The sequence below is a fragment of the Delphinapterus leucas genome, chromosome 6, assembly GCF_059928025.1.
Source record: "Delphinapterus leucas isolate spDelLeu-1000000601 "Yukka" chromosome 6, BTC_Dleu_Yukka2, whole genome shotgun sequence".
Taxonomy (NCBI): Eukaryota; Metazoa; Chordata; class Mammalia; order Artiodactyla; family Monodontidae; genus Delphinapterus; species Delphinapterus leucas.
The window spans coordinates 114902539-114917172 of record NC_143134.1 but is presented as its reverse complement, the minus strand read 5'-3'; the positions used below and the strand labels follow the sequence as shown (position 1 = coordinate 114917172).

The window sequence follows — 14634 nt, the reverse complement described above, 5'->3', positions numbered from 1 at the left end:
CTCTAGGAGAACCGCTCCTGACAACAAACAGGCTGCATCCTTCCTCCCTTATGACACTGAGTGGGAAAGTTACCCCATTTTAAAGTCTCTTTCAGTTTTTCTATTTACATCATGCAGAAAATCTAAGCAAGGTGCCAATTTGTCTTCAACACTTCCCTAACACTTGCTAAACCCTTCTTTTAATTAAAGACAGAGGTCTCAAACTCAGCACCTTCTGCAAACAGTAGCAAGCTAGGTTTTATAACATTGCTTTGTTTTTATTATATTCAAGTTGCTTTCTATTTAGGGTGAGAGATGGTAGCCTCATTATGGTAATAACATAAAGCTTCTTCAAAAAATTTTTTAAAGGTGTCCAAATTTTTTAAAAAAGACATTTTAAATAAACAATAGTATAAGTAGTTTGCAGATTTGGGAAAAATCATGATTTTACTCAAGGATTAAGCATGGTTCACATTGTTATATACTGATGCCTACACCTTGACAGAACTGTCAGTTACTTTTTTTGTTCACTAAACAGGTACATTTCATCATAGTATTTATGTACTATTTATACTAATGTGATAGGGCAAAAAAGGACCTAACTGCCATTTTTTAATGACCTACTACAATGTTAGCTGTATTGTATCAATCAAATAATTTGAAGATTTATTTTAATTACCCACCACTTTTAAGGGACCTAACCAATTCATACCAGAGATGGGTGTCCTTTGCAAATATTTTTTTATAAATATAATCATGTTGAATTACAATGGTTTGTCTAAATGTGTTTCCCCTTACAAGACTTACCTCCTCCAATGCAGGAATAGTTTCTTATTCATTTTATGTTTTGCTAAATTACATACTCTAAAAATCATTAAGTATTAAAAATAATGAGCTCATCTTTTTCCAAAAAATGGACAGACAAGCACAGTAAGCTTTATTTAACATATATCCTTCACTCACGCATTCAAAAAATGTTTATTAAACACCTACGAAGCGCTAGGCACTGATGAACGGGACAGTTTAAGGTCTGCTCTTGAGGGACCCACATTCTCATAGGGATACATGACATTCTAATGACACTTTTGAGTCATTGTCACAGACTGGATTTCTGCATACCCTCTATTTAGAATCCTTTGCCTACTCCTTTTAGTGGTCAGTTGAGTCCCAGGTAGGCAGCAGGGCCCAGCTCAAACTGAGGAGCCTTTACCAATCTCTTGACTCAGATACTTTCTCATAGACTATTTGCAACAAAATGTTGTTTTCTCAACAAAACTCCAAGTTCCCTAAAGTAGGGACATAGTCATCTTGGTATCCCCATTACTTGGCAGAGGAACTGGCATTTAGCAGGTGCTGAATCAATGTCTGAATTTATTAAAAAATTAATAAATGACTGAATGATGAAGAGCAATGCTCCAGTTAGGAATCAGCCAAGCTGCTGCTAACTCAGCTCCAAAATGACTGAAGAACAGTAACTAAATTTAAGTTGAAAACATCTACTAACTTCCCAATGAGCATGTTTGAAATAATTATTAATGTACCAAAAAGATATTTCCTCACAATCAAGAAACGTATATCATGAGAGGGGAAAAAAAATGGAAACAAGTGATACTTTAATATCTTTAGTTGGTATTTTTGAAACAAAAGTAAAACATTGTAGAAAAAAGAATGGACTTAGTATCAACTATTCCTGGCACAAGTACAGGGAACTGAAAGGCACACTACTTTGAAGATATAAGTATATAATATAAAGCTAGATAGTATCCAAAATTCAAATTAACAATATAAGACTTCTTGCTATTACAGAAAACTCCAGACCCTACCAAAAGTGAATAAATAAAACACAGATGTCAATTTTACCCCCAATACATTAATTTTCCAGAACTAAAAAAGACAAACCACAAAAATAATGAAATTCATGCATAATAAATGGCTTGTGGATTAAGCTCAGATTTTACTAGACCACACAACTGACAGAATATCAAAACACTTGGACAGCTAATATGCATTACTTAGTAAATACTAATGTATCCTCACTATTCCATTATAAAACCTTGGCTTTTTAAAATATTACTTGAAATCATTACTAATGGGACTGTTAAACAAGATTAAGTTTGAAAGACATTAAGTAAGTTATGGTACACCCCTACCATGGAATACTACATAATTATTAAGAAGGAGGTAGAGGTACATGGAAAGGTATCTACCACGTACCACTAAGTGAAGAAAGCAAACTGCAGAACGATATGCATGGTAAGATCCCAGAGGCAGTACAGGCGTTAAAACACAAAACCCCTCCCCCCTCCCAAAAAAACCCACAAACCCCACAGTAAGTCTACTTGAGCTCAAATCTCGGTTTTGCTGCTCACTAGCTAAGCAACCTTTGGCTAATTACTTCTCCTTGCCTCCGTTTCTTCATCTGCAAATGGATGTAAAATTGAAGCTTACTTCGTAGGGTATGTTCATAAGTTTGTGAGGGTTTAACAGGTTAACATATGTAAAGCACTTAGCAAGAACAAGTGTTAACTATAATTTGGGGGGAAAAAAGAAAAAATCCAAATCATATAGCATATGCATATACATGCAGGGGAAAAAGGCTTTCATTTTTGCATTGTTTTTAGTTGTTCTTTTTTTTAACAAAGAACATTTATTACTGTAGTAATTTAAATATTTTTAAAAAGGAAAACATAATAAAAATTTGGCACTAACAGCTCCCCTGCTGAAAGATCTGCTAGTACAATTACTTAAACACTCAAGACCAGACAAATTCTGTGAATAATAAAAAATGTGAAATTTTCAAGTCCAACAAAAAGGACACAATACTTAATCTCTCGGTATAATTCAACAATAACATGCTACACACCAACAAGGAGAACTGCAATGGTATTAAAATTATATCCCTTTTTTTCCCCCAAAGGCAATAAATAACACAAAAATATCCACCTAATCTGGAATGCGTATCAGGAACTTTCACAATTATTTAAACCTTCATTAATTTTATTAGTCTGAAGTTATATACTACCAAATCTAATTCCCTCTTATTCAACAATCTCTAATGACATCTCACTAAGACATATATAAATCTGGAGATCAAGATAAACCAAATAGTTAAAAAAAAAACCCTAAAACCCTTAGAACTCTTGAGAGGAAGATTTCACCATCCACATGCTTTGAGGAAGCTTTGGTCCCCAGCATAAACTTAGCTTCTTCCATAAATACAGTGGGTGTACAAAACTACCAAACATAAGAGCAGAAAGAGGACTTTGAGCTTCAGCTGCATTTTTGCTGAGCTGTAATACTGGTAAAGCCTGTTTCAAGATCCAAGGGTACATCCTCAAATTTAAGGAAAGCATGTAAACAGCAGACTGACATGTCTGTGTCATCACATTTACCAGAATGGTACTTCATAAAATTACAACTATTTATTATCAAACTTCAAATAGCATTATTAGCACTGTGTTCTACCTACAAGGAACCTTCCAGAACAAAAAAAAAAGGAAGAAAATCTTGTTAGTTAAATAGCTTTTCAAAAATAAATAGAAGTCTGGGCTTCCCTGGTGGCGCAGTGGTTGGGAGTCCGCCTGCTGATGCAGAGGACGCAGGTTCGTGACCCGGTCTGGGAAGATCCCACATGCCGCAAAGCGGCTTGGCCCGTGAGCCATGGCCGCTGAGCCTCCGCGTCCGGAGCCTGTGCTCCGCAACGGGAGAGGCCACAGCAGTGAGAGGCCCGCGTACCGCAAAAAAATAAAAAATAAAAATAAATAAAAAATAAATAAATAGAAGTCAATAAATGTTAGCAATTACTGTCATTACTGTTATTATGATGTTTTGGAATGATGGAATAGAAACTTACTCAGAGGGAGACTTACTTAATAAGTTACGTTCCATCAGAATCCAAGTTGGCCCACCACATCCCTGAATAATTAGATATTAAAAGGCACTTTATTTTAGAGAAATCGAAGTTAGATTCCTTGGTTCTAAAGGAGGTAAAGATGAAATAAAGTCTGCGAAAAGAATTAATCTATTCTTTCCTAAGCTTTTCTGACATAGAAATCCGTATTTGTAAACATTTTGCATTTCTGCCTTAAGTGCTATGACTTTCAGACCTAATTTATTTTTGTCAGGTAGTCAGGATTTATAAACAGTGAAAGTAAAATCAAGAAATGGGTCAGGGTTCTGCATTCGAAAATGAAAGGAAACAGTTCAGAGTGGGTTGAAAATAGATGACTTTAGCCTAAGTCCTAAAAACTTTTAAAATAGATGTATTTGGATAAAATTTAGATTGCTTGGGAGGATAATTTGGTTCGGATCCTGAAAAAAAGGAAATAGGCTAATATCCCAACTAAATTTCTGTCTTTTAAATTTTCCAATATTAATCCTTTCAAAAATTCACAGAAAATAAACTAAAAACATAAATTAGGTAAGGGAAAAAAAAAGAAGAACTGAACATGTTTGATGACACGCTTCCCACTAGTCTCCAGCGTGGGTGTACAGGCATTACATGGGTGCAAGCCCAAGCAAGCATCTTTTCAGACAGACATCTTAGATTAATGAACAGACATCTTGCCTGTTTTTACAGTTAAAGTATGCTTAAAGCCTTATATTTTTTTCTTTTCTTTTTATTGAAGTATAGTTGATTTACAATATTGTGTTAGTTTCAGGTGTACAGCAAAGTGATTTAGATATATAAATCTTTTTTTCAGATTATTTTCCCTTATAGGTTATTATAAGATATTGACTATAATTCCCTGTGCTATACAGTAAATCCTTGTTGCTTATCTATTTTATGTATAGTAGTTTGTATCTGTTAATCCCATACTCCTAATTTATCCCCCCAGCCCCTTTCCCCTTTGGTCAGCATAGGTTTGTTTTCTATATTTGTAAGTCTGCTTCTGTTTTGAAAATAGAGTCATTTGCATTATTTTTAGATTCCACATATAAGTGATATATTTGTCTTTCTCTGACTTACTTCACTAAGTACAATATTCTCTATGCCCACTCATGTTGCTGCAAATGGCAATTTCATTTGTTTTATGTAGAGCCTTATCTTTTTAAAATGGCTGACAAAAAAGGTGAATATGAAGACAATTTTGGCTTAATATACATAATTTAATTGCAGCGTTAGTATTAAGTTATATTTTCCTTTCAGGTATAAATACTTATCAATTATCTGGTTGATCTTCAAACTTAAAAAAAAAGAAAAAATACATTATAGAGACCCTTCAGAAGTCTGTATTTTTTAAAACATTTGCTCAACTGTTCATTTATATATATTAAATATGAGAACTTCAAGTATCAACAGATGTTCACCACTTCTTCTGATCTTTGCATTGTAGAGTTCAAAACTGGGTTTCAGCTTAGAAGCAATGAAGAACTACCGTTCTGAAAATGTTTTTACAAAATCATAATACAGGGCTTCCCTGGTGGCGCAGTGGTTGAGAGTCCGCCTGCCAATGCAGGGGACACGGGTTCGTGCCCCGGTCTGGGAAGATCCCACATGCCGCGGAGCGGCTGGGCCCGTGAGCCATGGCCGCGGAGCCTGTGCATCCGGAGCCTGTGCTCCGCAACGGGAGAGGCCACAAGAGTGAGAGGCCCGCGTACCGAAAAAAAAAAAAAATCATAATACATATTGAAACATACTTAAAAAAATAAGGAAATATAGGTAAACATAAAGAAGGAAACATTAATTATCTATAGTTCTAAAAACCAGAAATCAAACAATTTAGTATCTAAAGCTTCATCTAAAATGTGTACACAATACAGAAAGTATTGATCCTAGTTCCTTTACAAATGAAAATATCTTGATTAGGATTAAAGAGTTTAGGCCAAGTTTAGGTAGTTCAAATGTAAAAAAACACATAACTGAAATCCTTCTTACCTAAGAGAAAATTAACTCCAGAGAAGGAAATGTGTGGGTGAAAAAACCATAAAGTTGAAGGGGAAAATTTAATCATTTAAGAAAAAATTATTTTTGGTCTTTCCAAAGCAAGTAAGAAGGATTCCACTTACATCAGACTTTTACCCGCCACCCCCCCAAAAAAAACATACTTTATCTTGGAGAATTGTAATGTATAACCAACTCCCCAATACTCTCACTCCTAAAAAAAAAAATAATAAATAAAAGTGAAACATCTTACAATTGGGAATATATCCACTTCCCTGCTTCAATTTTCTGCAAATATCAGGGGTACTTTTCCCAAATAAACCAATTTAAACTAAAGCACATCATGTTTAAAGAGTGGCAAATTTTGTATTGTTAGTTTCACCAAATAAGAGTTAATACATATTGTTGCCGTTTCCAGAATGCCATTATCAGGCAGCATCACCTGGTAAATTGCTAAGTGCCATCACTGGAAAGCTGCTCACAAACTCACAGTGGAGCCAACTGGGTGAAGTGGGAAGTGACAACGCTGTGACAGTGGCCAGGAAGGCACCAGAAGAGTAGCACTTGTTTTAAAGTCAGGGATGTGGTATGAAGGTAGAAAAGGACGAAACCAGGTTGAAAGCTGGAACACCAAAAGATAACTACCAATTACTGAGTGAAAGCCATGTTCCTGAGGTTTTACATATATTATTATTTTTGAAGTTAATCCTGTGTGATAGCTATTTATCACCTCCATTTTACAGCTGAGGAAACAGGATTAGAAAAGTCAAATAACTTACTGCATAATCATTCAGCTATCATGAAGCAAACAAGGAATTCAAAACTAGATTTATTTGACACCAGAGCCCAGACTCTTTTCATTTCCCCAGGCTGCCTCTCTGGTTCTTCAGTATATAGAATTCAGGTTTCCTGTGAGCAATTTCACTGTTGTGGGCTCTAGGAGGGAGAGATCCACCTGGAGGCAAACGGTCACGTGCTATCACCTGGGGAGCCTGGAGGTTTCAGCCTTTGTTCGTCCCAAGCCACCTTTATACATAATCCTTTCTCCCGTTTTCCCTTTTACAGACCTAACACACTGGATGGATGGATGGAAGGAAAGAGGAAGGGAGGGATGGAGGGAGGGAGGCAAGCTGACTTAGATGTTTATTTGATTTACAAACTCCTCTATCCTTGTCTTTGTTCAAGTTGTTCCCTGCACCTGAAGCCCTTCTCCAATATCCCTATAGCTAATCACATCTATGACTGAAGGTCCAGTTCAAATGCCATCTCCACACAGCACTCCCCAGTCTCCCACTCTCTCATTCAGTAGTAGTATCTCCAATCTAAATTTTCCTGACCCTTTATGTATAAAATAAATATACAAATAATATGATGCCAGATAGATATATGCTATAAATAAAATAAAGGGGCAGGGGAGAAAGAATGGCCAAGGGGGCAGTGTAAGGACCCAGAAGGTATCAGGCAAGACTTCTCCAAGGCAGTGATTTGTAATACGGTGTGTTTAATTCAACACAAACTATTTCGGCACCAATATCTGTTTCACAAAATACTCTTCTTCAATTCTCCATACCCTCCCCTTAATCTTTTCCACAAATAGTCTGCCGTAGTGGTTTTTCATTACTGCTATTCTTTTAGAGGAAAAAAACATCTCACACAAGATGTTGACAGGTGCTTTACAAACAGGTGCAAGTTTCAAATCACGTATATTCTGAAAAAATGTTAAAAGTGATTTGTCAGTGAGAAGTCTGATGCCAAAATGAAGCTGAAGTACAAGAATTTAAAATGGAATTTCAAGAAAATGACTTATCAACTCTTCAACTCTATAATCTGCACATTTTACTTTCTATCATATATGAAAAGAAGAATGGCAATAGGAAAATATACTTGAAGAGAGATCCTGCAGTTTTTCACTTAAGGATAGATGGGGATTTCCCTGACAGTCCAGAGCTTTCACTGCCAAGGCCGGGGGTTCGATCCCTAGTTGGGGAACTAAGATCCCACAATCCGCACACGGCACAGCCAAAAAAAAAAAAAGACAGAAAAATTAGAATATCCTCACCCCTTTAAAAGCCACACTATCTACATGACTTAAAGAAAACCAGCACACGCTAAAATTTTCTTTCACAGGCTTATACAAGAGCTTGGAGGGCTCAACCCCTTCAATCACTTGGAACTAGGAGATGCCTTAACACAAAAATCTAAGGGCCAAAGTACTCACTTCCCTTTCTTCCTCAGATTATTTTGCCGATTCCCTAGTACCCTGAAAGAAATATCTGTGGTCTATTCTATCTTTCAAAACTATTACTCTGATCCCAGTCAAATCTTTTCTCTTACTTCCCTGATTACAAAATTCCCTCTTTCATCTACACTATCGTCCTATCTGCCTTGACTTTTTTCTTATCTAATGAGAAAAATATTCTTCCAGGCAGACTTATAGATCCCCAAAACTTATTTCTACTTCAGGAATTCTTAATCTTTTTGTGCCATGGGTTTCTTTGGTAGTCTGGTAAAGCCTATGGACCCCTTCTCAGATTGCTTTTAAATGCATAATTAAATAGATGCGATTACAAAAACAACTAATTATACTGAATATTAGCAAAACAATGAAAAAACCCTGATATTGCAATATATGTACACCTTTATTATCACATTAAGTAACAAGATCTAACAGTGGATTCAGTAATACCATAATTCAAAAAAATTATAAGCATAAATGATATTTTTAAAATGTTTATTGAGTATATCACAAATGATATTTTAAGATATCTGCAACAACTGTAAACATGACACAAAAATATCTGTAATTTTTATTGGTGACAAAGTCACAGGCATTGCTAATTCTACTGCAGTTTGTTGCTTACATTCATTATTGAAGGAAATGATAATACAGTTATCAGATAATAAAAATAAAAACATGATTTTATCCCCATTCTAGTTCAAGGAGCCCCTGATTTCTATCCACCAACTGGTGAATCCCAGGTTAAAAATCCTTTCTAGTTCAAAACCTTGCTCAAACTGATTTTTGCCACAAATTTTAAAATAAAAGCACTGATTTCTCCTTTGATCTAGCTCTCATCTGAACATACCACCATGCCTCCCTGTTTTTACGAGATGTATACACAGAACCCTGTTTATTTCTATGATTTGCCTATCCAGCACCCATTTAAATTTTGCCAGTCAATAAAAGGCAAAATTGAAGGAAAGGAGATGGAAGCAACCAACAGCTCCTCACTGACAGACCTCCAACAGGAAGTGTAAAGATGCCAAGTATGGTGTGTACGTTTTTGGTAGGTGGGCTGCCCGACCCGTGAGTCCAGCTTGTCAAGAGTCTCCGAAGCAAGACATCTTCACCAGCAGCACTCAGAAGACATTCCACCTCCTCCTCGCCTCCCATACTCAGTTCCCTGGCTGCCAGGTCGCTCGCCTCTGGCTCTCACCCGAAGCCACCCCGCGGTCCTCCTGTCCCTTCCCATCCCATCCCCCACGCGTCCCTCCCTCCAGTCCGCCCCAGGCTGCCCTGGCCCCTGAGCGCCGCCACATCTCTCCCTGGATCTAACCGTGTGCCCCCACCCCCACTTCTCCCCTCACTGCAGGGAAGGTCCCAGGGGTCAGCTGGACCCGGCGGCCCACCGTCAGCGCAGCCTGCGGCCCTAGGCCGAAGCAGCACGGCCGCCAGGCAAGGAGCCGCGCACTCCGCGCAGCTGGATCGGGGACGTGCACTCACCAAGAAGACCATGCGGAGGAGGGCACCGATGTCTGAGCAGGGCCGCCACTCGGCCTCGGAGCCGTTGCCCTCGCGGCGAACTGCCACCGCCACCGCCGCCGCCGCCGCCGCCGCCACCGCCGCCACTCGCTAGTTGGCTTCCCTGCGTCCTGCGGCGGCGCTGCCGCCACGCCATGGCGCGTGCGCGGCGCCGCGGGGGCCCCTGGGACTAGTAGTTCAGGCCGGCATCCAGCGGTGCCTCTTCCGCTTTCACCACCCAAGTCCGCTGCAGGCTGGAGCCGTCTTGAGCTGCTGGGGTACCGCGAAACGGCTTCCGGAAAATTGTTCACCAAACACTCGCCCTTGCTTCCGCGTACGGTACTGCTGGATGTGAATAATCCAGCTGAGCAAGTATGTGTAAAGTAAAACAATTTAGAGCATTTATGTTTTAGATAACAATGTCACTTGGCCAGAACACATCATTTGAAACACACACACCCATACACCACTCTTCTTCCTTTCTGTCAAAAGGGTCAGTAATTGCCTTTGTGTTATCTGGATTTTCAGTCTTAAATCTGATTTCCCACTCCTTTTATCAAATTTTACTTGACCATACAGTTTTTTAGGTCGATTGACAATTTATCTAATACAAAATTTTTTATAAAAACAATTCATATATATTCAAATATAAAGGTAACTGAGCTGAACAGTCCTAGAAACTTTAGAATTGGAAGACAGCTTAAAGGTCATCAGTCCACCTCCGGCCCAGGCAGGAATTCCCTTTTGTACACTCCAGCCAGATAGTCATCCAACTTCTCTTTCAAACAGTTCAAATTTCAGGGTGCTCACTTCCTTAAATAAGGAGGCCTGGTCAACGGTTGGGCAGCGTTAAATGTTAGAAAGTTCTTCTGCTGAACAAAATCTACTTCCCTTTTACTTTCTTCCATTGCTAGTTGTTATGCTGCCTGGAGCAATATAGAATGTTTTGCACTTGATAGTCTTTCAAAAAATTGAACACAATGATTATATCGTCCAACACTAGGAGTCTCCAGACCAAAAAAAAAAAAAAAAGCATCAGTTTTGCAACAAGTTCAGATTTGATTCAGCTCCCAGACTGCTTTCCATTCAGTCATCCTCCTTGATGTATTATCTTTAAAAATTGTCAAAATTTGCCTCAGATTTATAGCCTTGTTTTATTACAAGAGCATTCTATGGTAAACTGGTCAGGTATTATTGCTATCATATTGCCATTCAACTGAATCAAGAATTCCACCAGATCAAAGATTATTCCTCAGCTCTGTTATAAAACATTGTCCAAAGCAACAAGGGAATGAAGAAAGCAACAGGATATGGTTTACAATTTAGGGTAAAAGGATAATTCACACAGATTAAGGATCATAATAATAAGCTAAGGTACAAAGTACTCCAGATTCCTGGCGAAAGTCTTCATCAAATTGAGTGGCCATGACTTAAAGAAGGAAGTTAACACTTGGGAGTTACTGAATGACTGGATTTGAAGAAAGAAATGGCATGTAACGATTGCTAACAAAGAACCCAGCCTGAGCAGTTTGCTCTCACTTAACACTGAGTACAGTACTATAAGTGGGCTGGACCACACAGGCCAGGTTAAGGGGAAAGGAAAGGGCCCCCAAAGTTGCAAAAAGCTCTTGAGGGTTGTGAAGAAACCGCACTGTGTGTAGTAAGTAAAAAGGGCACTGGGATGGTCAATTAGTTGTTCTGAGCCCTTCTCTGTCAACCTACAAATGAAGAGCTTGAACTAGGTAAGTTGTTCTCAATCTTTTTTTCCAGCCAGCGCATCCAAGGAACACAACCTGCACATTAGAAAAATGATCACAACAACAGTAAATCTTGTGGAATATGAAGTATTTTTCTCAACGCCTTTTACACAGGGGAAAGTGAACTCGAGAGGTGAAAAGACACTCTATAAATAGTACTCCTTGAGGGCAGAGAACCCCGTCTTATTCACCACTGTCTCTCTGGAACCTGCCATACTACCTAGGATGTAATACATATCTTCTTTAAAAAAAAATGAATGGGATGAATAAACAGTAAACCATGGCCAAAGCCTTTTTCCTTCCACTATATCACTCAGCCTTCCTTGACATACAGGGATATGAAATTGCTTGTCCATATTCACAGAATTCGTACCAGATCTTGATCAGAGCTCAGTTCTTCACACGCTCAACCTCATACTCTGCAGACCACTCTGCCACAGAAGCAGAGAGCAGTGACATACTCAGAATTTTTTTTAATGTTCTTTCCTTCATTTGTGCACAGCCAGTCTTGGAGGTAAGACATGAAAGCAGGTGCTATGCCAAGTGATTTCGGGGTCTTTGGCAAGTATTTCTGGACAAAAATATTTTTTCCTCACATCCATGAAAGCCCCCTGAAATGTCATCCTTAGTGTTAGAAACATTGAATCCTGGATGTTAGAGCTGAGTATCAGAGATCATCTAGTCCAATACCTGCATTCGTTTGAATTTGGAGCCTGTCCTCAAGAGATCCTAATTAAAAAGCACATGCCCCTGGGAAAAGTAACATTTAAGTTATTATGCATCTATACTTAGGAAAGAAATACGAAAGTTAATTGAGAGCAAACCATACCAGAAAGAAAAGCAGGGCCATATCCAGAAAAAAATAAAGATTAGGAAGAGGGAGAGCAAGATGAAAGGGAGAAAAACAACGACTTCATCTATGTGCAATTTTTTAAATCTATTTGGCACACAGTTTGGGAAATGAATTTATTTGAACCAGTACATACTTAGGTGTAGATAGCTACAGCTTGTGCAAAGATTAATCTTAGTGTCTAATCTGAGTCAATTAAATTATAAAATAGGTGATATGTAAATATAGCAATAACATGGATAGAAACCAATACAGCAGAGAATGAACTCTGAGACTGTATTTTCTTTTTTAATTTATTTTTAAAAATTTTAAAAATAATTATTTATTTGTTTGTTTTGGCTGCGCCGGGTCTTAGCTGCGGTACACGGGGCATCTGGCTCTTTAGTTGCGGCATGCATGCAGGATCTAGTTCCCCAACCAGGGATGGAAGCTGGGCCCCCTGCACTGGGAGCTCGGAGTCTTACCTACTGGACCACCAGGGAAGTCCCTGAGACTGTATTTTCAACTGTAAAACAGAAACGTCACCAACCCTATCTATCCCGTAGGTCAAAGCTTTTTACCATAAAGCAAAACACAAATGTTATGCTTTGACATAGTTCAAACTCAAACAGCAGGCAAACATTCAATGCTAAAGGCTAACTTAGTCATTTTTTGTTTCTTAATTTATTTTATAAAATTTATTTTCAATCTGACAAGTAATATATTAATTCTTGTTCTTGAAAATGTATACAATACACAACATGGATGGACCTAGAGATGTCATACTAAGTGAAGTAAGTCATACAGAGAAAGACAAATATCATGATATCACTTAATGTGGAATCTAAAAAATGATACAAATGAACTTATTTATGAAACAGAAACAGACTCACAGACTAAGAAAACAAACTTACAGTTACCAAAGGGGAAAGGTGGGGGGGAGGGATAAACTAGGAGGTGGGGATTAACATATACACAGTGCTATATATAAAATAGATAATCAACAAGGACCTACTGTATAGCACAGGGAACTCTACTCAATACTCTGTAATAACCTATATGGGAAAAGAATCTGAAAAAAAATAGATGTATGTATACGTATAACGAAATCACTTTGCTGTACATCTGAGTCTAACACAATATTGTAAATCAACTATACTCCAATACAAAAATTTTAAGAATAAATAAATAATAAAGTTTAAAAAATGTATACAATACAAATAAGTCAAAAGTTCCTCTTGATTCCCACCCAATTCCATCCAGTAGCTACTCTTGTCAATTTGATAGGTATCTGCCCAGATTTGGTGGTGGGTTGTTTAACCCAAATAGAATCACACTGTACATACTTTTCCATGTTCTATAATGCTTTTTTCATGTAATAGTAAATCCTGGCATCTTTCCATATAGATACATAAAAATCTACCTCATTGTTTTGAAACTTGCACAATATTTCCATAGTACAATCTACCCTAGTTAATTTAGCATCCCCTGTTGATGGACATTTGGGTTGACTCATCACATTTTGAATAACAAAAAATACATGTGAATTAACTATATGTTATTTCTTAATGGGAAAATTTTTCTAAATCTCTGGAAAATCCAGAGAGACAGACATGAAAGCTGTCCCATACACAGGTGGCACAAAATATCCTTCATAAAGTCCTTTTTGCGCTTAAACTGTCCAATTGAAAGTAAAGGACAAGATTCCAGTCACAGCCCTACTCCATGCTCTGGGCCCTTGGTTGTCCTGCACTGGCCCCCACTGGCAGGTTCAGAAATAGTGATACTCAGAGGTCGATTTACTATGAAGCTGATGGAGCTTATGATTTAAGGCAGTGTATTCACATAGTCGTATGGTTTTGTAACACTTGCCAAGGAATTTTAAATTATTGGCTAAATCGAGGACAACAGATAAAAGCCTAAAACTTGAGAATACTGGAAATGAGGATCATTTCCTGTAGAACAGGATCATAAATCATGCTACTCACACTTCAGCCCAATGAAATCTACTATAAAACTTATTTTTCTACCAGTGCAAGGGATGTCCAGACTGATAGGAGCTGTAATGTTAATGGATCATAAAGCTTTTGTGCATTATCTGTATTTGAATTTAACCCATGACTAATTATAATATACGAAATATCTTTAACGTAATCATATTTTACATCTTTCACTGACAACTTTTTTCGTTGTCTTGTATTACTTAGTTTTAAGTTCTCAAAGTTTCTCAAGCTTGTTAAGCTCCTGATAGATAAACAGAGATTTTTTTAATAACAAAAAGTATAGACAAAAAAAGTAACATGCTTACAATTTATATACTCTTTGAAAATCAGATATCAACAATTTTAATGGCTACTTATTTCATCATACTGACAAATCATAAATTGTCATTTCAAAATGGAAATTGTTTACTCCTGATAACAAATTTTTAAATGCCAAATTC

At 37.6% G+C, this 14634-nt stretch overlaps 1 protein-coding gene across 5 annotated transcripts in view; it reads right to left on the bottom strand.

Moving 5' to 3' along the window:
- GAPVD1 (GTPase activating protein and VPS9 domains 1) overlaps positions 1–9708 on the bottom strand; it is a 73318-nt gene extending 63610 nt beyond the window's left edge. For all 5 annotated transcript variants that reach the window (XM_089913737.1, XM_022578742.2, XM_022578745.3 and 2 more), the window contains exon 1: positions 9588–9708. The gene's annotated coding sequence lies outside the window, so the exon portion shown is untranslated. The remainder of the gene's footprint in view (positions 1–9587) is intronic.
- Positions 9709–14634: the final 4926 nt, after the last annotated feature.